Below are 27,072 nucleotides of genomic sequence, written 5' to 3' on the forward strand. Positions count from 1 at the left end.
TCGTCCTTCTATGACCACCTAGAAAGGTTAATAGATATGTCCTTCACTCCACCATGTCTTTAACCTCATTATTTCCCTTTGTCCAACTCTTAGCAGATGATCTTGCCTCTTAGTATATAATTGACCTGAAAGAAGCACTCTCAAATTCCTGTCACTAAACATAGAAATAGACCTACATTTTCATCCATTAAAAAAAGAAATGTCTTCCTTCTCTTGAAATACAAAGTGGCTAGCATATTATTTGAAGTTCATTGTTTAAATATTTCAACCTGCACTTTCGACTCTATCTTTGCCTATCTCCTTAGAGACTGCACTCCACAAATCAATTTCTCTGTCTCTGTCTTTTTCTCTACCTCTCTTTTCTATATCTTCCATGTCTCCTGCTCTAGTGGCTCTTACCCATTAATATTTAAACATATTTAAGACTCTCCGAACTTACAAGCTAAGTGAAAAATAAACAAACAAAATAATTAAAACCTTCTCCCAATACTATCTTTTCCCATCATCTTTCTTCTTTCTATCACAGTACATTTCTTGAAAAGTTGTCTATACTCTTTCCTGTGTTTCCTGACATCCACTCACCCATAAGCCATGGGAATCTGACTTCTGGGAAGCAGTTTAATGTAGTGGTTAAGGTAGAATGTTTTGTAGCAAAAGGCCTGGTTCAAAATCTCTATGTTCCCTGCATCATTGACATATTTACCAATCTCTTTGTGCCTCAATTGCTTTATTGTTTGATCTGTCAAATTAGAATTTGACTATGCCTAACTCACAGAATTGTTTAGGTAACAAATAAAATAACACATATAAAGTCACTTATACAATTCCTGAAATAAATTAAGTTTTTAGTACATGTAAATTATTATTCCTAATATATGCCTAATTGACACTACTGGTGTCACCACTGTCCCTCCCCCCAAAAAAATAATCTTGTTTACTCCTTCTCAGTGCATTTTTTGAGAAATTGTTTTCCCTGCCTATAACTTAATATTTGGAGTTGCTCATATTTTGTCCAAGGTCACCTTCCCTTCTATTCTATACCCAAAAAATCCATTGCTAATTTTTGGTGAAAAATTTAATGAAACCATCCTGTTTGTCACATTCATAGCTTCTTTTCTCCCCTCAAATTTTTCAAACCTTCCTCATTCTAATGCACAAATGATGACTGGGCTTCCTGTTTCTCTGGAAAATAAAAGCAATCCGAAAAGAAATTCCACAGGCTCCCATGACCACCTCTGCCCTCAAAAGAGTCCATATTCTCTTCTGTTAAAATAAATGAACTCTATACTCACAGCCAAGTCCAACCATTCCATCTTCTCTAAACTTAGGAGATAGCACTCCCTTGATTTTTCTACTATATTTGGCCCTTCCTTCTCAGTGTCATTAGACAAGTTTTCTCACCTCCATTATCTCTAAACTTCAGAGTATCCAAGTTCAGTCCTTGGATGGATATCTACTTTTTTATATTTAGAGTTACTTTTTTATGTTCTTATCATTGTGTTTTAAGCCCCAACTTTATGCTGACAGTGACTATGTTTATATCTTAATTTATATCTTCATCCCAGACTTCTTTCCATACATCTTCTCTGGAATGCTAACAGGTACCTCACACTTAGGATGTCCAAGTCTGAGATCTGGAAGGGCAGTTTACTCCCTGACAAAAGTGCTGGCAGAGGCCATTGTTCCTTTGCCAAGTGAGCCCTCCCCCAACAGAGTTGGCAGGCAGGTGCCATATCCGAGTCCCTATGATATCATCCCATCCAAATTTTGGGCCCACCCAAGCTCTTTCCAGTGGCTTTTCCATACAAAGAGCCTGTCTTGGCTCATGCTTTGGACTTATCTAAAATCTCTCAAGCAAGCAGCATCTGACTTTGACATGTCCTTTACCACTTGCTAAGTGTCCTCAGACCTGGTACTAGCTGCAGCTGGCCTCAGTTTGCATGTTGGCCTCTCCTGGGCACCTCCAAGCCAGCATAAGTAGCAGCCATCTGTAGATAGATTTGTAGCTTATGTCAGGTGGCCCTGGGCAAGGCACAGGTAGCAATTAACCTTGGCCTGAACCTTTGAGGAGGCCCCAGAGTCAGTACACCTGGTGGACAGCATATGACCACATTGAAGCAACACCCAATCACCTCCACAAGCAACAAACTGAGGAGCAGACTCAGTGGGTACTAGAGCCCCAGTGAAGTAAGTCCTGCCTTTTGGGGTCAGCTCATACACAGGTGATGTTCCATAGTGGTTGCAGCTGATTGGTCTGGTGATAAATGACTCCCATTGTGGTGCTAACAGAAATCAAGGCTCCAACTACAACCGGAGGGTATACACTGCCCACACAGGTGACACAGCTGGAGTACCCAGCTCTGGTGCTCTGGCAGGCTGTTCCACTGGACCTTACAGGGCACCTACTATTTAAGCCCACTATACCAAGCCCAGAACATGCAGCAGCTCTATCTAATACTTAGAAACAACCACAAAGAGGCAGCCAAAATGAGTAGAAAAAGAAACATATCCCGAATGAAAGAACAGAATAAAATTCCAGAAAAAGAACTAAATATAATTGAGACAAGCAAACTATGAGATGCAAAGTTCAAAACAATGATTATAATGATGCTCAATGAACTTGGAGGAAGAGTAGATGAACTTAGAGAGAACTTCAACAAAGATATAGGAAACAAAAACCTAGATAGAAAAAAATAAAGAAGAACCTTTTTTGCTTGTTTGCTTGTTTAGTCAGAAATGAAGAATACCATAACTGAAATGAAGAATACATTACAGGGTATCAACAATGGAGTAGATGAAGCACAGGATCAAACCAGAGATGTGGAATATAATGAAGCAGAAAACACTAATTAGAATAGCAAAAAAAAAAAAAAAAAAAGGAAAAATAAAAAAAAGAAAGAAAGAATTTTAAAAAGTGAGGATAGTATCAGGAGCTTCTGTGACAATTTCAAGCATACCAACATTTGCATCATGGAGATACCAGAACGAGAAGAAAGAGAGCAAGGAACTGAAAACCTATTTTAAAAATATAGTGATGGAAACTTCTCTAACCTGGTTTAGGAAACAGAATTACAACTCAAGAAAGCACAGGCAGTACTAAATAAGATGAATCCAAAGAAGCCCACACCAAGACACATCATAATTAAAATATAAAAGTTAAAGATAGAGAATATTAACAGCAGCAAGAGGTAAATAGTTACCTACAAGGGAGCTCCCACAAGACTGTCAGCTGATTTATCAACAGAAACTTTGAAGGCCAGAAGGGATTGGCAAGAAACATTCAAAGTATAAAAAGCAAGACCTACCTCTACTGGTAAAAGCTATCATTTAAAATTGAAGGACATAAAGAACTTCCCAGACAAGAAAAAGCTAAAGGAACCCATCACCACCAAACCAGTATTACAAGAAATGTTAAAGGCTTTTCTTTAAAAAGAAGAAAAAAATTAAAAATATGAAAAATAAAATGGTAATAAATACAAATCTATCAACAATTTCTTTAAATGTAAATGGATTAGATGCTTCAATATAGAGACATATGGTTGCTAAATGGATAACAAAACAAGACACATATGCTAAGAGAGACTCACTTCAGATCAAAAGACACAGAGTGAAAGTAACTGATGAACAAAAACAGATCCAGAGACAGAGAAGCATCAGACTGTCAAAGCTCAGAGGATAGGTAGGGAAGGGTGGGGGTAAGGGGGAGAGATCAACCAAAGGACTTGTATGCATGCATATAAGCCTAACCAATGGACACAGACACCAGGGGGGTGAGGGCATGAGTGGGGGGTAGTGTGGGGGGGGGACAATAGGGAGATAAGGACACATATGTAATACCTTAATCAATAAAGAAAAGAAAGTAAAATAAAACTTCACATTGAAAAAAAAGACACAGAGTAAAATTAAAAAGATAGAAAAGATATTTCATGAAAATGGAAAGAAACAAACAAGCAAAAAGCTGAGTTAGCAATACTTATACTAGACAAAACAGACTAAAACAAAGGCTATATAACAGGAGGCAAAAAAGGACCCAGGAATTTCACTTCTGAATATTTAACTGAAGAAGCCCAAAACATTAAATTTAAAAGACAATTACTGTATATCCATGTGTTCACTGCAGCATTATTTACAATAGCCATGATATGGAACTAACCTAAGTTTCCATCAATAAATGAATGGATAAAGAAGGAATGGTGCATGTAGACATTGGAATATGACTCAGCCTTAAAAAGATATGAAATATTGCTATCTACAACAACATGGATGGACCTAGAAGGTATTGTGTGATAAGTGAAATAAGTCAGAGGAAGACAAATGCCATATGATTTCACTTATGTGTGAAATATAAAAAACATAATAAACCAACAAACAGAACAGAAATAAATTCACAGATACAGAGATTAGACTGATGGATGACAGTGGGGCTGGGTGCTGGAGGGCTGGGTGAAAAAGTGAAGGGATTAAAAAGTACAAATTGAATCCCTGCCTGGAAGCTCAGTTGGTTAGAGCATCACCCGGATATGCCAAGGTTGCAATTTCTATCCCTGGTCAGGGCACATACAAGAATCAACCAATGAATACATAAATATATAAATAAGTGGAACAACAATTGTATATATTTCTCTCTTTCTTTCTCTCTCTTTCTCTCCCTTCCTCTCTCTCTGTAAAATCAATCTTTAAAAAAGTACAAATTAGTGGTTATGAAATAATCATGGGGATCTAAAGTACAAAATAGGGAATATAGTCAGTAATATTGTAATAACTATGTATAATATCAGATGGGTACTAAATTTATCAGAATGATTACTTAGTATTTTATATAATGTCTAATCACTGGGTTGTACACCTGAAACTAGTATAATATAGTACTAGAGGCCCAGTGCACGAAATTCGTGAACAGGGGTGGGGGGTGTCCCTCAGCCCAGCCTGCACCCACTCCAATCTGGGACCCCTTGAGGGATGTCCGACTGCCCGTTTAGGCCCGATCCCAGTAGGATAAGGCCTAAACGGGCAGTTGGACATCCCTCTCACAATCCAGGACTGCTGGCTCCCAACTGCTTGCCTTTCTGCCTTCCTGATTGCCCCTAACCACTTCTGCCTGCTAGACTGAACACTCCCTAACCACTCTCCTGCCAGCCTGATTGATGCCTAACTGCTGCCCTGCCAGCCTGTTTGCCCCTAACTGCCCTCCCCTGCAGACCTGGTCACCCCTAACTGCTCTCCCCTGCAAGCCTGGGTCCCCCCCAACTTCCCTTCCCTGCAGGCCTGGTCACCCCTAACTGCCCTCCTCTGCCAGCCTGGTTACCCCTAACTGCCTTCCCCTGCAGGCTTGATCACCCCCAACTGCCCTCCCTTGCAGGCCTGGTCCCTCCCCACTGCCCTCCCCTGCTGGTCATCTTGTGGTGGCCATCTTGTGTCCACACAGGGGCAGGATCTTTGACCACGTGGGGGCAGCCATCTTGTGTATTGGAGTGATGGTCAATCTGCATATTACTCTTTTATTAGATAGGAGGATAGAGGCCTGGTGCATGGGTGGGGGCCAGCTGGTTTGCCCTGAAGGGTGTCCCGGATCAGGGTGGGGGTTCCCTTGGGGAGTGGGGCTGCCTGGGTGAGGGGCCTGTCGTGGTTTGCAGGCCGGCCACGGCCCCCCCCCCCCCCCCCCCACGGCGACCCAAGCGGAGGCCCTGGTATCTGGGATTTATTTATCTTCTATAATTGAAACTTTGTAGCCTTGAGTGGAGGCCTGGGCCAGCTAGGGCTGCAGAAGCTTGGCTTCCTCCATCGCTGGAGGCAACCCTAGCCTCCTGCTCTCTCCAGGTCCGTGGCTGCCGCCATTTTTGTTGGGATTTATTTATCTTCTATCATTGAAACTTTGTAGCATTGAGTGGAGGCCTGGGCAGGACAGGGTGTGCGGAAAGCTTGGCTTCCTCCATCTCTCAGGAAACCCAAGCCTCTGTCCTGCTCTCTCTTTGGCTGTAGCCATCTTGGTTGGGTTAATTTTCATACTTGCTCCTGATTGGCTGGTGAGCATGGCTTTGTGGGTGTAATGTATTGATGGTTAATTTGCATATTACTCATTTATTAGATAGGATATAACCTGTAATTGAAGAATAAAAAATATTTAGTATATAAAAAAATAAAAAAAATGAATATTTATATAAATAATCCTAAACTAAAAGCTCCAAGTTGCTATCATTGTGGCCCTGGTTTTGGAGGTAAGCATCATCAGAAATAGAGAATGGGATTACATCTGTCCTTGTAATTACAGAAGATTTTTTTCATTGGTTGTTAAAAACAGGTTCTTATTACATATGTCTTTTAACTAATAATCAAGGCTTTTCCCCAGATTTAGAAGACATCCTTATGTTGGAAATCTGAAGGTGGTCTTGCTACTCTGTGAATATAATGTCATGTCAAACTTAGTGTATGTTTGTCTTTAAATTTATAGACTGTAAACATGTGGCCATTTATAAGAGTCATTTTGAGTGTTAATGCTCTGCCTCAGAGGCATCCAACAGATAGCTGCAAGATCCAACTTACTTTCTTAGTGCGTAAGGCATGTCTTCTTTCTTTAAGAAACAATTTCTGTATTGTAACTGGTAAATATTCACCAATAATAATTTCACAACCTTCCTAAAATATATCCCAGTGTTATGATAGAATTCTTTTTAATTTGGAGCCTTAGGCTAGATTCCTTTTGCACTGTCTTCAGTAAAAAGAAAATTATAACTCACTGTGTTTTCATAATATTTGTTAACATAAGAAACATTCAAACCTGTAAAGAATTTTTGTGAATTTATTTGAGCCAAATGGTCGACAATTGCCAGGAAGCAGAATCTCAAAGTATTGAGATAATGCTCCAGAGAATGGCAGTTTTTCACCTATTTGTATAAATTTCATCAAAGGAGGAGACATAAGTGGATTACATGAATTCACTGATGATAGATTAAAGAGGTGGGAGAAAGCAAATTCAGGGGGGACCACTGGGACTGAATAAAAAGTAAAATGATGGACACTTGCTTCTTTTACATAGGTGGGTACAGGATAATTAACAGTCAACAGTTAACACAATAAAAATAACAATGAGGGAATTTGTGATCTCTACCCTGCTGCATTGATTGTGCCCTGAGGGATCCAGAAAAAGGGAAGTTATAAAGGATAACCAAAGTATGTTATCCTTGATGCAAAAAGACAAGTTCAGTTAAGATCAAAGTTAATCTTTGTCAGGGAAGGTACCCTCCTAGGACGTGACTACATACCACAGACTGTTTTTTAATTAAAGTTTTAATTTCAGACCATCCTTTGTGGTTACTTTAGGTTTCTGAGTTTGTAAGGCCAAAATGCAGGCCTTTCCTGAGCTAGTCAGGTTAGCATGTGGCCCCTTTTTGTCCACACATTTTTTTTCCAAGCCAAAAAACAGCTGTTGTTTATCAGTTTCTTCTTTTACTTTTGTAATTTCAATTCCACTTTCAATAAAATATTCTTCTATTACTTATATATTAAGTAATATATTACTTACTACTAATAAAACTTATGTAGTAGTAATACTACATAATACTTATAATATTCTTACATAGATTGTTTTATTTAGAACTTTTGTTTTTTTATATATGTATCTATATATATTAACTGTTAAATATAAAATATAAAACGTTTCTTCTTTCTGCTTATTTCTCTTTTTTCCAAAGCACTTTGCTCACACGTTAACTATAAATAAACTCACATTCTATTTACATATCTATTTCCTTAACACTCAGAGGGCAGAGGGGAGAATTTCTTATCAGTGATTTTGGTTCAGGGTGCCTCTCAGAGCTGGCACAGCAGAAAAACTCAACCATTTGATTCAATGGATCACATTTTATAAGAATAAGTAAACTGTATAAGAATAAATACATTTTATAAAAATAAATGTAGTACTTACTAGTACATATAAGGCAGCATTTAGTTGCTAGACAGAAACTGCCAACTTTTACATCTCATCCATATTTAACTTTATATTCACTAATTAGTCTGAAAGTAGACAAATTTTCAATTAAAAATAGGATGGTAATTTTTATTATAATAAAATAGAAAATTCCCCTTCCATGGTTATCTAAATCTTTCCATAATGAACTATGAGAGTCCCATAAACAGAGAACAAATCTACTTTGTTCTGTTATTTCATCAGGAACTAACAATGCTCAAAGCATAGTAGATGTTTTGTTTCTGGTGAATTATTTAACATATTGATCAATATTTTTATAAGGTAATAGCCTAAACCTTTTATACAGACAAAATAACAGAATGAATGGAACAATAGGTAATAATAGACAAAAAATAACTAAAACATAATTTTAAATTTTTGTTCTTAAAGATAATAATGAAGATAATAGTTAATTCTCTTTAATCATTTATTGTGGGCAAGAGACAATAATAAGAACTTTATATGGATTGTATACTTAGTCCTCAAACAAGCTCAAAGGTAAAGAATCTCTATTTAATAGATAAGAAATATGAGTCACAGAGACTGAGTAAATTGCCCCAAATCTTGTACCTCATAACTGGCCTCATCTATAAGTAATTAAATCCACATAAATGGACTCAACTGCCATAATCTTTACCATTATGCTATGTTAACTCTCAAAGCATACAATGATCTTAATAGTTGAGTAAATGCTAATGTACTATAGGCAAAATACAGACAGGTGTACTTGTGTTAGCAAGGTGAGTCAAGTTGAAGATGTTCTTTTCTTTTATTTAATATAGATCTGTTTTGCTTTGCAATAAATTGCACTGTTCCACTACTCAAGGATACCTTGTGCATGAAAGCAGTATGCACTTCTAACAAACCCGCTACAGGGAAGTACTGAATACATTTAACAGACTCAGCCGAAGAGTACACAAACAAATCTTTAAAACGATGGACAATTTTTAAAATGAATCCTCTCTTTAAAAATTGTCCATCGTTTTAAAGATTTGTTTGTGTACTCTTTCCTGAGGGAAACTCTATTAGGTTATTTTGCAACTTTAATCTTCCACAAAGAATCAATCAGAGTTCCATTTCAGTTCACAGTTATGCTATGCAATTTTAAATTACTAAAGATCATTAATCCATATAATAGGTACATATTTTAAGGGGACTTGACTGTAATAGGCTATTAACTCGACAAGTGGCATTTAATATTTTCTTTAAAAATACTGTTATTGTAGGAGTTACATTATTTGTGAAATAATATGTAGCTATATGGATAGCATAAATCTATACCAGATCCACGTTAAAATTTGCTCCAAATGAGAATAAATTCATCAGTTGTGCTAAGTGTTTTATTTAATGTTTGGATGCTAAATTATGTATTTGATTATTTCTCTTTTAGTCTGTTTTCTCATTTGTTTCTGTTTTATTGTAGAAGACTACAGGATTGATTTTTTTAAATGTGAGATCAACACATTTTAGCTTGAACCTGTTTACCTTCCTTTAAATTAAGAGGGGGAAGCAAGAGCGTGCTCCGTATTGATAACCGGAGCGGTGAGCGGAGGTGTTTTCCCGGGTCGTGTCCCACGATGCCGAAGAATGAGCTCCGCAGACCAGAAGATCTAAGCAAAGTGTGGAAAACTTACTACAAGCAGATTCAGACTCCCCGCCAGGGGAGGGGGACCAGGAATGGGCTGCCCGCTAAAGCCTTGTAGTCCCGGGTATATAGTTGCTACAAGCCTGCTTCTATGTCTACCTGTGTCGTCACCTGGTTGATTCCCTCAATTGTGTTTGCTGAGCCATGGACCTAAACTTTCCCTGTCTCTATGTGTTCTTTCTCTGTTCCTGTGCTGAACTTTTCTGTTTCTGTGTCTTCCTATATCTTGCTTACTGCAGGCCCTCCCTTGGTTTCCCAGGCCTCCCGCTTCGAGTTCAGAAACATTTTATTATTTCTGCTTGGTTGGTTCCCGTGGTTAGGCTGCTCCCGCGTCTGCCCCTGCCCAGGTTCCACCTGCCTTTGTTTTCCACTGGACCCTGCCCTGTCTGCCTGCGCTTCAAGTTAACCCCCTCAATCTTAACTCAGAAAGTACTCCAGGACCAAGTGTTTTGGGGAAGACATAACATTTAGGGATATTTTAAAAAATCACAGCAGAGGAAGGTTGCCACATTCTCGGCAGGTGGCCTGTAAATACGAATGCACGATGTATTAAAATACCCTGAGACAGCCTTGCCACCTTTCCTGTGGCGGCGTTACTCTACGGAGCTCCTCCAGTGGTTCACTCGCTTGCTTACTGATGGGTGGTATTGTTTCTCTCTCAGCTGTGACTGTATTGGCACTCAGCCTTTCTCAGCCTTTCAGAATATCCCATGTCTTAGAAAATTCTTAAGCGCAGGAAGAACTAAATGAAGGCAAGAGATTCCTTTGAATATGTGAGATCATCCACCAAGTACTAACTCATTCACATTCTCAAGGTTAATTTGAATAGTAACTAGTACCTTTTTTATATCAGAATATAGAAGTTGTAATAATGTCTTTGCTGATTTGTTTCCTGTTTCAACTATAGTTGTCAGAGTCAGTTTATAGCATTTTTCTAAAACAATGTTTTCTGTCTAGAAATACATCTGATTGTAAATCTAAATAATAGTTTTCTCATCCACACATAAACTGCATTATAGTGATATAATAACATAGGATTTATTCAAACTGGAATTTCTTAGATATTTGAGTTTTCTTATAGATAAGTGATATTTTTCCTCAAAACAAACTCTAACAAATCTAGTATACTACATTTGCCTATGTAAAATAGTAAATCACTATTATTTTTAAGGAAATGATGGGTTTTAGAAATAATCATCTTAAGAAGTATATTAGAAGCCTTCCAGAAAATAAGAAATACCAAGAGACATGGTCTTATTAATGACTATGACACTATAATCTAATTTAAAATAATTGAGTTATTATAATTAATTGAAGACTAAGTTATTTTGTCTTATAAACTATAATCCATACATCAAAGTCAATTGGCAATTAAGTCAGTCAGTCATAACTGTCTTCAAACAAATAGTTATATTGATTCTCATAACAATAATTTAAAGGAGATCAAAGATATTAGATAAGATAAAGCTTAAAGATGATCACAATTTCTAATGTATTCAGAAACTAACTTGCCTAATATATAATTTTTGCTATGCAATGTAAGCTTCTTAGAGAGCAGCATGAGTAATACAAAATCATATATATTTGTTTCTTGAACCTTGAATACATTACGCTAAGTTAAATAAGCCAGCCACAACATTAAAATACTATATGACTCCACTTAGATGAGATACCTAGAGTATCAAATTCATAGAGACAGAAAGTAGAATGGTAGGTGGCAGGAACTTAAGAGAGAGGGAGGAATACAAGGTTTCAGTTTAGGAAGATGAAATAAGTTCTGGAGATAGAGGATAGTGATGAGGGCACAAAATGCAATGTATATAATGCCATTAAACTGCACACTTAGGAAATGTTCAAAACAGTACATATATATGTATATTTGCATATATTATCACAATTTTAAGTAGATAGATAGGTAGATGGATGGATGGATGGATGGATAGATAGATAGATGATAGATAGATAGATAGATAGATAGATAGATGATAGATAAGATTAAGAATACATTATCTCTAGTTTTAAAAAGTGTGTGGTTTGTTCAGGAAAAAGAGCAGGAGGAGTCCAATAATGAAGAATGATGCAAGTCGTGATATAGACAAGTGCCCAACAAGCCATCAAGGAGTTTACATAGAATTCAACTCTTTCCTACAGGCATGCCTGACTTTCCCTGTACCACATTCTGAATCTTGGATGGTTTTATTGGATCTGGGGCATTTGGAGTGTCTATTTTGTTTGTCTCAAGTGTTGTAAAAAGACATGCTGGTTTACCACAGTGTGTTGAACAGCTCTATTGATTTCCTATGCTATCATTGCATGAAAAACTTGGGAAGCATTGTTTACTAAGTTCTTGAGGTTAGATAAAAAAGATCACTATAGATTGGAATGAATTTGTGAAACTATACACTTAAAAATGTATGTAAGAGTCCATAAAATATGAGTGTAGTTTTCATAAGCATTTTAGTTGTAAGGTTTGTGAAGGCAATAATGAATAAGTGAATTTGATTTTAGCAAAAAATATTAATATAAGGGAATAGTGGGAAATAAATTTGGAAAGTAGGTTTGAGGGAAGCTTTGGGAGACCCATGAATGACAGTAGATGAAGAGAAGGCATTGGAGGTTTAATCTCTGGATTTTTAGTTCCATTTCCTTCATGAGTTATCAAATAATGGCCATAAAATTATTTTCATCAATTATTGCTACCTCTCTTAGATATAATATAAACAAAGAGTTGAAAAAATGCTTTGATTTTTTAAATGACATTCACTAAAAATCTAATTCTAGGAATGTAACCACAATCTAAGAATGAGTTTTTTGGATAGACATATGTGTATAGCTTCAACATGTGTAAGTCTTTGACTAAAAGGAAATTGTGTGTATACTTGAGCTATTACTTTTGAATGTACCACTGGGTTCTTTATAATAATGTGTGTCTCCAGAATAAAGTTGCAAATAATTGAGAAAAAAATATCTTAGAGCAGAGATCTGATGCAATAGTTATGATTTAGTAACCAGTTTGTATGATTGTTTCTGTAATTCTGTTAAGCTTTGCTAGAATCCCAACTTAATAAAATGGATAGTGATCAAAATGAGACAGTTTCTCTGCTAACCTGACCCAGTGTTTAATCACAACTTGTTAGCCATATATTGCAATCTTAAAAATGCCTATCCTCCTTTGAGACCTCGATGATTTGATAATTGGAGATACATGTACCTTATTATTTTATGTCATTCAAGTGTCATGATTAGAGAAACCTCTGAGTTATATATGAAGAATGTTAAGTCTCAAGACATTGTGTATGATTTATGATGATTGTTTTCTTCTCAATTTAACCATATCCTCTAGGGAGCCGAAAAAGAATCAGGCATCAAATCACCCCCAGGCTTCTGAAACAGAAGCAGAAGTGTTGAGACCCTTGCAACTGGCAAAGGCCACTTCCTCCCTAGTGGAGCTATTTCAAAACTGGTACTGGCAAAGTAAATATTTCTAGATGTTCTTGAATTTTGTCAGGTCACCTACTTCAGCCATGAATAAAAAATCAAAGTGCATAATTCAGGAAAGTTAAGCAAGTGGATTTACAATAAAATTATCTGTATAAAGGCTATCATGATTATTATTATGATTATTGTCTCTAAACATGGTATTGATAATTTTAAAACACATTCAAACCTGCTAAGATTTTTTTTTTTCTTTTTATGTTTGTTAGCTCAGTAATCTCTCCTTTGTTCTAGAAATAATATGAACTCAATCAAGTAGTAACCAAGCTGCTATTTACAAATTTAGACACAATTAATTGAGAATTCACTGGTTACAATAATACTAGGTACTGCTGCAAAAAATAAAAAAGTTACACTTCCCCTATATTTTGAAATTTATAATTTGCAGATGGTAATATTTAAATCCAAAAAGGACACAACTATTTTAAGATACAAATATGTTTATTTTCAATGATTTTTTAAATAATAGTTTTACAATGACATTAGCTGAACTTGGAATATGACCATACCTATGCACTTACTCATGGCTAAATTTCAGTACTAAACCTGACATACTTTACTAGATTTTCCACATGACATCATTTTTATCTTACATAAGGATTTTTATGTTACATGCTTATTTATTAATATATCTGCCTATATAAATAAGTTCCTGTAGGAACTTAGTCTGCTTTATTCAACTTTCAATCTGTGGTTCATAATAAAATATTCTTCATATGTTAAATAATAATTGGATACTAAATGAGTGAATAAATCAATGATTCAATAAATCAAGCAAGAAACTGTAGGATACCAATTCAGGCAAAGCATACCCTAGAAATTTGAACATTGAAAGCATCTTAAATATAAGCTAAGTCAAAGATGAATTATTATTTTCTCAAGAAATTATTGTGTACCTAGAACATCCAAGGGGAACACATGAAAAGTCACTAAGAACAATAATACTCTTTAATAACATGGCTAGGAATAAATGTAATACATAAAATCAATATTTTCCACTATGTAAACAACAAGTAATTATAAATCCATTTATATAAATAACAAATTACAGTATTGAGCAGTAAACATACCACACATTATTCAACAGTTTTTTTGATGGAAATAAATGAACAACTATACAAAGGACTGATATGAAATTTTAATGAATATTCCAAGCATATAATATTCTTAAGTAGGATGCCTCAATATTCAAGAAAAGACAGCTCTGCCTACATTAATTATGGTAGTCATTAACACTGCACATCAAAAATCTTTTGTCTCTTTTTTCTTCTGGGCATGTAGAATTGACTTTCCTGCTTCCTTGAAGTTAAATATGGCCATATGACTTACTTTGGCCAATAAAACATGAGAAGTTACATGTGTTGCTTCCAGGAAAGAGCTTTAACTGCCAGTGCATGATTTAACATGTTTAACTTACTACATTTTTCTACAGAATTTATGGTAGCAAATTTCAAAATGAAATCTGTTAGCCTGAGTCCCCGAGTAGCTATTATGATAACTGACTACCCCACCACTACTCTTGTTGAATTGCTTTGAATGAATAATAGACACAAGTCATAAAATGTTATTGTGTTAAGTCACTGAGTTTTGATGATTACCTTGGAATTTTGGTAACATATTGAACTACAGAACATTAATCAAGAATGGAGATCAAGAAATTTTTTTCTGTATAAGTTCAGATATTAATTAGTTTTGGTTTTACGGTGTATATGGTTTTGGTCACTACTTAACCTCTACTGTCATAGCACAAAAATAACCATAGATAGTATCTAAATGAATAAATATGGATCTGAATTGGAATTAGCTGATGCTTAATTTAAAAATTTAAAATAATTCAAACAAATTTAAGTGTGCTTTATTTTTAATCTAAATTGACACTATAGTTGATATGAGAAAAATATGTAATAATAGTTACAAGATATCTAAAAAATAAAAGTAATTGGACAAAACCAACCTACACAATTGTTAATATATATTTGAAACATCATAGTAGATTCTGACACATGAATGGATAGACCATATATAAGGGAACATTACACAGGAAAGGTGTCACATACCAGCGAGGAAAAGATAGATTAACATTACAAATAGCAGGAACAAAATCAAAAGACAGACTTTGAAAAACCTATTTGCAACAATTTGACAGTTCAGTTCTAATGATTTTACTTAAAATATCAAGTGTTCCTGCAAATTGATATGAAAAAGATCAACAGCTCATTAACAAAATAGTACAGGCATGAAAACAGAAGTTATTTGTAAAATAGAATACAAATGCATTTTTGTAATATGAAAGGACACTTAACTTTATGTTAAGAAAAATTAAACAAAACTGCATTTTTATGAAAGTTTTAATTGCACATTTTTTGTGTGTGCAGAACAATATAAATTTCTGTGTGGGACAAATATCTATCAAAATCTCAAACATAAAGATCCCCTTTAACTGGGGAATTTCATGTTTAGAAATATATACTATAGTTATTCTAATATAGAGTCAGATATAAACAAAGCACATTTTTATATTTATTACAGAACAATACTGAAAACATCCATATAATTACAATAGGAAACTAGTGCAATACATTATACTTCATATATTAAAGGGAACTCTATGTAGCTACTAAGAAAAATAAGACATGTCTTAAATCCTGATATAAAATTATCTATAATGGGAAGAGAAGGTTCAGAAATGTCTATAGTGTTTTCTACTAATTATGTTAAATGCTTGTATAGAGATAGAACATCTCTAGAGCAATGCACAAGAAACTGAAGATATAGGTAAGTCTTTAAGGAATAGGCCTAGGGCCCAGGAAGGGACAGAATAGAAAGTAGAGGTCTATGTAATATATGCAGAGGTCTATGAAAATATACATATTTTCATTACTGATAAGTTTTGTTACTATAGTCATGCTTTTTATTTTAGAAGTGAATTATTTTAAATTACATGACAAACTTTTATTTTAGGAAAGGACTTTATTCTACATCATGCCTTAATTGGCCACCCAACATTTGTTATGTTCTTCCCATGATTATTTAAATCTTTCCAAATTTAATAACTTTAATATTGTTTTGTTTTGAGAAAAATCTGCATTTCTATATCTACTAGTTCTTGGTCTTCATTCTACCTCCTAATATTATTTATATCAAATTTAACCTCTTTCCAATGGGCAATTGCAAAATGCCTCTCTCTCTTCCTATGTCTATATTTCTATGTTATATGTTCTCAAGACATTATTCATATGATATGATTTTAGATCTTAACATTATTCTTACTACCATTAATTTAGCTCCTGTTTACTAACATCCTATTTAAAATCTGCCAATGTTTGCTGAACCAGTATGGCTAAATGTTGACATATGAACCAGGAGGTCACGGTTTGATTCCGGGTGAGGACACATGCCCAGATTGCAGGCTTCATCCCCAGTAGGGCATATGCAGGAGGCAGCCCATCAATGATTCTCTCTCATTGATGTTTCTTTCTCTCTCTCCCCTTCCCTTCCTCTCTCTGAAATCAATAAAAACATTAAAAAAGTAAATACATAATATATGCTAAAGTTTGACCAATTAAAAGTATAGAGGTTAATATACTTTGCTCCTTTGATAGTAACACTACACTTTTATTACTATAATTTAAGATTAAATAAATATTTTGTCATTATAACATACTAGAGGCCCGAGGCACAAAATTTGTGCAAGGGGCTCAACTCTTACAGCCCCAGCTGCCTCGGCCCTCACAGCCCTGGCTTCATCCGGAAGGTCATCCGGAAGGTTGTCCAGACGGTTGTCCTCTGTTTGGCCGTTTGGTCGATTTGCATATTATGCTTTTATTATTATAGATTGTTAAGTTGTATTTATTTTACAGTGTATTATAATTGGTAGATTGTTGATTTTTTTTTTTGGTAGACTTAACTAATAAGTGTAAGATCCAGAAAAAGACAAATTGAGATCTGCTTCACATACCCATAAGGCTATGTTGAACAAGTTACTTATTTTTGACATCTTAAATTATAACATAAGAAAATAATACTACCTACTTCATATTTTCTTTTGTAAAAATTCAATAAGATATCCCCTATGATCTTACTGATGTAAGGCTGTGACTCTTAGGATTAAGAAACAATGTGAAATAGTGACAAAAACTGTTACAAACATGTTTTTGAGGTAAAATTCTCTAAAAGATTACTTAAACATTTATAAATTCTGACAACATGAAAAAATGGTTTTTAATGTCCATTGTAAGAAGAAGGGGAAATGGAATAAATTATATAACAGTAACAGGTGACAGAAATCTTAATGCTTCAATTAACATTTCATTATGTTTTCTTTTTGGAAGGAAAAACATAAATGCATTTTTATATAGTTAAGTAGACGTTAGCAAAATCTATAAGGTTAAAAATGCAATAGAAAATTTGAAGGGTCTTTATTAAGTTGTCCTAATATTTCCAGTATAGCCAGATGGGTAACCTTTGAGATTATGGGGTAAGTAAAGTGTGAGTTGGAAGTAAGTTTTTAAGAGTTGTAATAGTAACTTTTCTATTAGTGATGGTAACTGCAAGAAATTCAATAAGGAGTAAAAAAAGATCAATACAGATATAAATATCATCCAGGTGTGGCAGTGGTCACATTCATATTTTTTATTTCCATAGGCCAAACTTCCTACCATATAAAGTGGCAATCAGTTCTTACTTCTCCAACATCTTGTAGATGTTAGGCATTTCCTAGCATTTTAGATATCTTTGCCAGTACTTATGAACCAAAGAGAATTTTACATAGGAGTCTGACTATACAAGATGTGCTTGATTCCTCTCCCATTTGTTTATGCTGAGTTGTTCAGGAAATTACTAGGCACGTCAGACTGTTGCTCTCTTTGAGCCATCCTTACATCATCAAATGTTACCAATATAGTTATGCTAGTTTACCATGGAAATACACACATTATTTATTTTTTTTAAATGTAAAATTCTAAGAAACACATTTTATTGTATCTTAAATAAAGGTTGAAATGGTAACTAAGATAGCTATTACTTTATATCAGTTAGAAAGGAGAGTATCATTCAAGATTTATTTCTTCAGAAGGATGGTGTGCCCCCATGGGTGCTCTGTCTCCTCATGGTAAAGTTAACTCACTTGGACCGTCTCTTATACCCATATTAGAGGCCTGGTGCATGAAATTCATGCATGGGGGGTGTCCCTCAGTCCTGCCTGCACCCTCTCCAATCTGGGACCCCTTGGGGGTTGTCCAACTGCCGGTAACTGGCAGTCGGGTATCCCTCTCACAATCTGGGACTGCTGGCTCCTAACTGCTCACCTGCCTGCCTGCCTGATTGCCCTTAACTGTTTCTGCCTGCCAGCCTGATTGCCCCATAACCACTCCCCTGCTGGCCTGATGGATGCCTAACTGCTCCCCTGCCAGCCTGATGGCTCCCAACTGCCCTCCCCTGCCAGCCTGGTCATCCCCAGCTGCCCTCTCCTACAGGCCTGGTCACCCCTAACTGCCCTACCCTGCTGGCCTGGTCATCCCCAACTGCCCTCCCCTGCAGGCCTGGTCCCCCCACAACTGCCCTCCCATGCTGGCCATCTTATGGTGGTCATCTTGTGGTGGCCATCTTGTGATGGTCATCTTGTGGTGGCCACCTTGTGATGACGTCATGTGAGGGCGTGATACCAACTAGGCTTTTATTATATAGGATAGCCCCTTTTTTTGATTTTGCATTTAGAAAACAATCTTCATCTCTCAAAAGGAAATAACATTCTTAATGACCTATTGTCCCATTGTGTTTCAGGCAGTCTCTCTCTCTCTGTCCCTCTCTCTCTTCATATACATATGGCAACCCCAAAAATATATACACACTTAACAGTGATAGCTGAATTTATGTTTCTTTCTTTCCAGATTTAACTTATTGGAATTAATAATTATTCAAAGTGTATATATATTTTTGGGACACCATGTATATTTCTTAGCCTTACCTCATTTGGAAACATTGCCTCAAGCAGTCTAATATGAAGCATTATTTCTTGATCAGGGTTGAATTATAAGAAAACCCGGATGGATTGTCAGTGTTTCCCCTTAGTTGTTTTCCTTACTACATGAAGAGATTGAAACAGTTCCTATGCCACAATTTAATTCAATTATTGAAATGTAGTGTCTCGCCCAAAATGAACATGGACTGGGTTACTGATGATCTATATGACATATTTTAGAGAATACATGAAATGAACTTGTAATGATTCCAGTTACTGATTTCCTCCTCCCTCCTTTTTTCATTCTTGGAAGTCTCTGATGAATTGACATGGAAGACTGGAACTGGGACTTCCCTAGAATATACACAGCCAGATAGTTTAACCACATCAATTATAACTGAAGAAATCTGAGTATTTTAGAAGATATGTCATATCTGTGAGATAGGAATATTTTTAATGACAGATTTTGAGGTTTAGTAATCAGAGAATATGGGAAGTCAAAACATACCGTAAGTTATGATAAGGAAGACTGGAAGAGCACTAATCAATTAAGGAGAGTGTGCTTGATGCTGACTATAATGATCCAGAGATATCATTGCCATAAACAGACACAAAGAATGTCATAAAAGAAAGGTCATTAGGTGACAATAAAATGACAATAACTTTGAACCACCTTTAGTGAGCAAGAATAAACAGGGAACAATCCTACATCTTGTGTAACGGGACTGAGCATGTAAAGTAGCAATAATTATTATTTTTATGGATGAGATGAATTGAGGGAACATTTAGTTTTCTTTTAAGGTTTGCATGTGGACTGAATAATTAATAAACACTCGATGCTTTGAGACAAATAGTTATTGAAAGTGGGAATTCTGAAAAAAAATATTGCTAATGAAGTGACAGTAGCTATAGAAAGGGTATGAAGAAGGGGGGACAATTAGACAAAGTTTATCATGGAAGGACTAATGCATGAAAAATGTAAGCTTGTTGTCATTTAAAAACTTAATTGTGTGTGTATATAGAGTTGTTCGTTATAAAATATAGCCAGGGTTCAACATCCATCATGGATGCACTGAAAAACAGTCCCATCTAAATTTGATCCTGGAATTTGGATTGCCCTTCCCTTCCCCCTCCTCTCTGGGTACTAATTGGAACTCTCACTCATATCACTATGGATGGGGCATTTCCCATAATCTGCAATTTCCTTTTCCCCAAGTTCTGGGGCAGGTTATTTGCCACTCTCTCTGCCATTGTCACTGAGCTCATTAGACTCTTTGGAGAATCTGAGCTCCTTCATACTAAAAGGGAAACTTTTTACCTGCAAGTAAGATATGACCCTGAAGTTAATTTACTTGTTTTGTTCTTGTTTATGTAGTCTTCTCTCCAGGAATTACACTTTCCTTTCTAGGAAGTTAGACCGAATTCCCCAAGGGCAAAGCTGTGTGCTACTAAGTAATATGTGACCATATAAACAGCTATCTTAGCCTTCCTTACCAAAACCGAGTAAGATTTCCACATCTCTACTCTACCCCAGAAGGAGATTTCTGGCTTCTAAAGACTTCTTTCTAGGAGCCAGGGTCATTTAAATCCATGTTTGTTTAAAGGATCTACAACTACTACTACTACCAATGTTATTCAAAGGGCTAGTTCTAAAATTCCCTTTATCATAGAAACTAGAATCAAGCTATAGACAGTCCCAGATTCCTGGCAAGGGGTATAGATTAAGGTGAATTTTGCTACATTTAGTAGAGGGACCAGGACAAAATGGAATTATTAATTTTTTGTATAATAATTATCAATGCTTAATATTGACTTTGAATATAATATTACAATTTATAAATGATCTCTCACAGAATTCTTAAGTAGACATGGCAATAATGAGTAAAAGCTTGCTATAATACTTTGTATAATATAAGACACCTGTTTTGCTAACTAGAACACACTGATAATAGGTAGAGCCACAGATTTAGAAGTTTGTTACATTTTCAGGTATCTGTGTTTTGATACCTTACCCTATGTAACTGTTAATAAGTTTATCTCCCAGACGTCAATATTAACAGAAGGTTTTCTGTAATTAACTAGTCTTCTTGATATTGATCCTGTTTTAATAAGCATTGTCATATAAAATATTCAAAATAATTGAATTAATAAACTCACATCAATTTCAAATATTATTTACACATATTAAATACAGGAGAGTCAACATGTCTTGATTATCATTCTAGTTTTAGCATTATATTTCTTAATCAGTCATTAAAATTTGTTGAAATGCATGTAGACTATATAATTTTTAATTTCCACAAAATAGAACTCTATCATTTCTCTAAGTAAATGCTATCATGACTTTAGCCACTAAATTCTTGCTCTGCTGAAGGAAAAACAAAACGGCAGAGCTCGGTGTAACATACGTCTCCTGCTGAGTCCCCATCGGTCCAGGTGTTAAAAATTGGACACTTTTTCTTTCATGCCCTTGATATATGAAAACAAAACCAGAAGGAAGGTTGCTGAGGAAACTGTGTTTTAAACAGTAGTAGTTCAATCTGTTGATTTACAGGCTACTGATTTACAAGCTGTGAATGAATTGAAGCCTTCAGCAACAGGAAGCTCTGCCATTGGGAAACCCTAGAGCTCCAGCTGGAGCCCAGGGACCTGCTTGACTGCTTACAGGAAAACTCACTCCGGGAGCTCCTGTAATCAGAGTTGTTAACCAGAAGGAAATGTCTTCAGTGCTCTTACATAGCTCTTAATCAGATACTGACAGAGTGCCTTTGATCAACGTATTTGCACCATGAGGTTAACCAGGGGGTTCAGTATGTCCACATAGATTTCACAGTCAGTTCCAAATGTATACAACCAACAGAGAGACTATTCAAGCCTGATCCTGTTGCTGGCTTCCTCCCTGTCCTCTCCAGCTCTGGGATCTGTTGCGGGGATTAATGAACTACATTTTTCAAGCATCTTGCCATCTCTGAACTAGAACAGAGAGCGAAACATGAGGCATTGTTATGGAGGCCTGCTTGTGACTTCTTTGATATCTCCACATGTCTTAATTGAAACTTTAAACAGTGGCACCAGCCTGCTGCCCTGGGTTAGGCCTGTAAGAACACAGTAGTGGAGAGAAAGAAACCTCAGGGAGGAATTATCTCACAGACAGAGATCACTGGTGGGTGAAATGGCCCCGGCTGAGTTATTTTTCATTTGCCAGCTTGGTTGGTATCCAGAATCCGTGACTTGAAATGAAACTACTCTGTAGTCGCCTAGCAGAAAAACAAAGTTGGCACAGAGGTGCCAGAGGAAGTAATTCACAAGGTGCATCCCAAAGAGGTTGAGGAGAGAGTTATATATTTTTCTGTCACTTTAATTGCCTGTGAAATATTTCTTGTACTTTGTGTTAGTGGACAAGATGGATTAACTCCATCGTATCTTAGGGGAAAAGAAATTCCTGGGTCTGTCTGCACTGAGCTTGTTGTGGGGGAGACACGCATGAAGTAATGCTAATAGATTTTTTTAGTATGTTTTAAAACAACTCATTACAGGGTAAACGTATTGCTGCACTCTGACTTGGTCATTAGATGGCACAGAAAAAATATTTACATAAGTAAGCATGAAATTTTACAAAACTACAGGTTGCAGTTGTGTTTAAAAGAGAAATAAAATGAGTAATAAAAATAAAAATGAGTATTCTTTCATTTAGATGTTGACATATGATTGACAATATGTATCCAAGAGCTACCAAGAAAAACAAAGACAAGTGTTAGAATTACTTTTTTTAATCTTAAGTATTTACATTTATAATTTAAAACAGTAAAATTTAATTTCAAATGCACTATCTTTATAGTACTTAAAGTACTTGGTTTTCATTCTACCCTCAGACCAAAAAACCTAAGGAAATTGAATAGTCACCTTTCATGCTCTAGTTACTGACCAATAGAAGAAAATATGGAAAAATTATTGAGGCAAAATAAGAGATAACTGGTAATAGTTACTTTTTGATATATTACCTTGAAATTTAGGAAGTGATTAAAATATAGTGAATACATTTTTTTCCTGGCATTTAAAAATTAACTAATAGTATTCTAATTTGGGGAACAGATAATAAGTTTATCTCCCAGACGTCAATATTTGTTTCAGATGAAATAACAGTCTAATTATTGTTTGAAAACCTGTATGCTATAATTTTTACAAGTTAATTACAATTTAAAGTAAATAATTGTTAAAGCTTTTCTCTCCAGAATTCATCTGATTTTACCTTTTGCTGAAATTAAATTTCATAAGAAACAAATTTTAAAAATCATAATAAAATAAATTTTTCCAAGTAACTAAGTATGATGTTTTAATGAATTTTAGTGAATCTTAACAGCACTAATATAATGGCAAATATTCTTAGTTAGAAATTTATGCAAAGTTTTGAAATGTGCAAAGATATTGCCAGATGTATTTTAAATGGAATACTGGGCATTGTATAAGTGACCTTCTGCAATGATTTCATTCTATAGGACTGTCCACCTATAAAAAACAGAAATTAACTTGGAGAAAACTGAGGTAATGCAACTGCATCCTGGAATTGCATTGCATAGCATTGTAAGTGATTCTTGCTCATGGCAATGAAAATAAATTTTATACAGAATATAAATCTCTAGAATTCTCATTGAATTGATTTTAACAGTTTATCATAGTGGGTTAAATAAAATCTTTGACAAGGTTCATTTCATATTAGTATGAGAGTCACAATTTTTTCTCTCTTATAATTATATTTCAACAGACATGAGGCAGAAAATGAGAGCTCTTTTTAAAAAGTGAGCTTGCTGTAGTTTTCCCTTATAAACATGTTTTCACAATAGTTAATGTTAGGTATGCTCATTAAAAATATCCCAAAAAAGTGTGTAAATTCTAGAATGTACATTGCGGAGGAATGATTTTGTTTTATTTATTAGTGTTGGGTTTTTTTGAGAACCTCTAACAGTTTTGTAGTGTGAGCATTCAGTATTTGTTGCTCCAAATGAAGCCTAATATAAAGAATGGACGTAAGTAATATAACCACATCTAACTGGAAGGACAGTATGCAAATATCAAAGGAAAGACGGATTGATTTAAAATTGATTTTCAATGTCAAATTTCATATTACAGTGTACCTAATGAAACTTTAAAAAAAATGTTTTAATTGATATTAGAGAGAGAGGAAGGGTGACAAAGAGAGAGAAACATCAATCAGCTGGCTCCTTCATGCCCCCAATGGGGGATTGAATCAGAAACCTGGGCATGTGCCCACACCAGGAATCGAACTGGAGACCTCTTGGTACATGGGACAAAATTCAACCACCTGAGCCACACCTGCCAGGGCACAGCTCTTTTTATTATTTTCTCTACCATGAGAAAACTTTTTCTATTGGTTCTTGTTTTCTTTCTTGCATTTTTAAAGAATCATACGATAAGCTGACAATTTTGAAAATACAAATGAAATCCAGTGGTCAGCCAGTAGAACTGGGAGCTATGATTGTGAAGCCCTTCTCAATATTAACTGTGGACTTTTATTCTAACATAAAAATGTAGTTAACAAAATGAAAGTTTCTTCATTATTAATCTATTGCAATAGAATTGCCTCATCTTTTCTGTTTACACACCTGTGAAAAATGTGATTGAGAAGGTCATCTGACATTATTCCATTTTACAAAACATTACACTATAAGCCAACTTTTCTAGTGACTTAAGGAATTTGATTACCTATACCTTTGTGAAGTTTTTAAATATATATTCTGCTTGAGTTTCATGAAATCCTTGGAATTGTAGGTTTAAAGTGTTATCATAAATTTGGAAAATTTTCAGCCAGTTTTTTCAAATAATTTGTGACATTTCATTTGTATGTGTTAGTGTTTGGTTTTTTTTTTAATCCCTTTAAATATTTATTATCTTTGTTTAAGACACAATTAAGTTACTTGAAAACAGATTCTCTGAGGCTGGTTGTTTAAACTGTTGTAGGCAAGGTCAGAGTAACTTTTAGTCTAGGCTTGATGGATCCCATTCCAGAGACAGTGACTTTCTCAATACTTTAATGCTTCCTGTCTTCTCTCATTCTTGAATACACAATCTAGGGGAGCCTCAGTCTCAGTAGTTGTTCTGCTTCCTCCTTCCTCCAGCCTCTGATACATTGATCAACATATATTTGTTGATCAATACTCAGCTGATGATTCAAGGAGAATCTGCTTCACATCTCCAGAGTTCTTTGTGCAACTCTGCTCTCCCGTACTATAGCCTTTGAATTCTTCATGTTTTGCCTCCTCAAATGCTTAACTCTATCTCTGAAACTTGGGCAATCATAGGGCTTTTATTGTTTACTAGAGACCTGGTGCACAAATTCGTGCACAGGTGGGGTCCCTCGGGCTGGCCTGTGGAGATCGGGCCCCAGCTCACGCCCCCAGCCTTGCAGCCCCAGCTTGCACCCCCTGCCTCACAGCCCCACAGCCCCACCTGGAACCCCGCCTTGGCCTGGTGCCACCCCCTCACCTGCTCCACCTTTCCGCCTGTGGGGCAATCAATTGGGGCAGGGCTGTCCACTGGGCGATCAGTGGGGCAATCGGACCCCCGTTCGCACCCATCTTGACCTGGTGCCTGCTCCACCTGCTCCACCATCCCGCTGTGGTCCCGCTCTCATCAGGGCCTGTCTGGGCTGGCAGAGCCTCCACTGCCGCCCTCTGCCAGCGCTGAGTCGCCAATGCCTGCCATGTTCCGTGCCACCCCCTGGTGGTTAGTGTACGTCATAGCGAGCAGTTGAACTCCTGGTCAAACAACAGCCGAAGGGGACAATTTTCATATTAGGCTTTTATTATATAGGATTTTTATTCCTTCTAGGATGACTGCTCTTTGCTTCTGTTGTCTAATATTTGAAAATCATTATTTCATACATTTTGTTCATGTTTTGAATTGTGTGAGACTGGAGAATAAATGTAATTCCTCTTACTCCATCATTGCCAAAAGTAAAAGTCTGCTTGGTAGCTCTATTATACTGAGTCTTCCCTAGCTTTTGAGCCATTTTTAAAAATGTCTTGAATATTCTATGATTTCAAATTATGAAATATTAGTGCTGGACCCTAAAACGCTATTCTTTATGCCAGCCAAGAATAAAGCAGGTAGCCACAGAGGACCTGAAGCAGGTCTTAATATTATATGTGTCACATGGTCTCTGCGAGAAGTGAGAGTAGTAAGAGCAGTAACTTAGGCTAGCAAGGAAGTGGTTTTTGGAAAAGTAGTAGGAAGAATGTAGTAGGTGAAAAGGAAGAATTTTTGTTTTGCTTTTTCCTTTGCTGGGCAAAAAAAGATGCCCTAGTCAGTGTGGCCCAGTGGATAGAGCATTGGCCTGTGGACTGAAAGGTCCCGGGTTTGATTCCAGTCAAAGGGCACATGCCTGGGTTGCAGGCTCAATCCCCAGGAGGGGGTGTACAGGAGGCAGCCAATCAATGATTCTCTCCCATCACTGATGTTTCTCTCTCTCTCTCTCTCTCTCTCTCTCTCTCTCTCTCTCTCTCTCATTTTCTCTCTGAAATCAATAAAAAATGTTTTTAAAGAAGTTTATAAAAAGTATAGTAAGTAACATGGTTTGCGGGATCTCAAGTGCTCCAGACCAGGACTTGAATATCTGTGGAACTTGGACAGGGCACAAATCCAGGGGTCCCTTTCCATCACAGTCTATAGCCTTTGATTGGTAGCTGAGATATCAACTCTAGGAGCTTGTTAGAAACACAGAGTTTCAGATCCCACCCTAGACCTACTGACTCAGAATCTGCATTTCAGTAAGATCTCAGATGACTTGTATGCCAATTAAATTTGAGACATATCTATGTGAATAATGTCCTGGAGTTGGGAATACACAACTTGCCTGAACCCCCAAGTTGGTAAAAAGATGACTTGAACAAGATGACTTGAGAAACTGGGTTGAGATGTCTCTGGGTAGCCAGATTTTATATATATGCATATAATGCAGAGGAACCTCGAATAATCCACTTTGTTTCCTACTTC

At 36.1% G+C, this 27,072-nt stretch overlaps 1 pseudogene; it reads right to left on the bottom strand.

Annotated features, from left to right (window-relative positions):
* The window catches only part of LOC103298806 (60S acidic ribosomal protein P0-like), a 43,414-nt pseudogene extending 21,924 nt beyond the window's left edge, over positions 1 to 21,490 (bottom strand).
* Between the last annotated feature and the right edge of the window lie 5,582 nt (positions 21,491 to 27,072).

This window comes from Eptesicus fuscus, chromosome 3 (assembly GCF_027574615.1).
Source record: "Eptesicus fuscus isolate TK198812 chromosome 3, DD_ASM_mEF_20220401, whole genome shotgun sequence".
In the NCBI taxonomy this organism is placed as follows: Eukaryota; Metazoa; Chordata; class Mammalia; order Chiroptera; family Vespertilionidae; genus Eptesicus; species Eptesicus fuscus.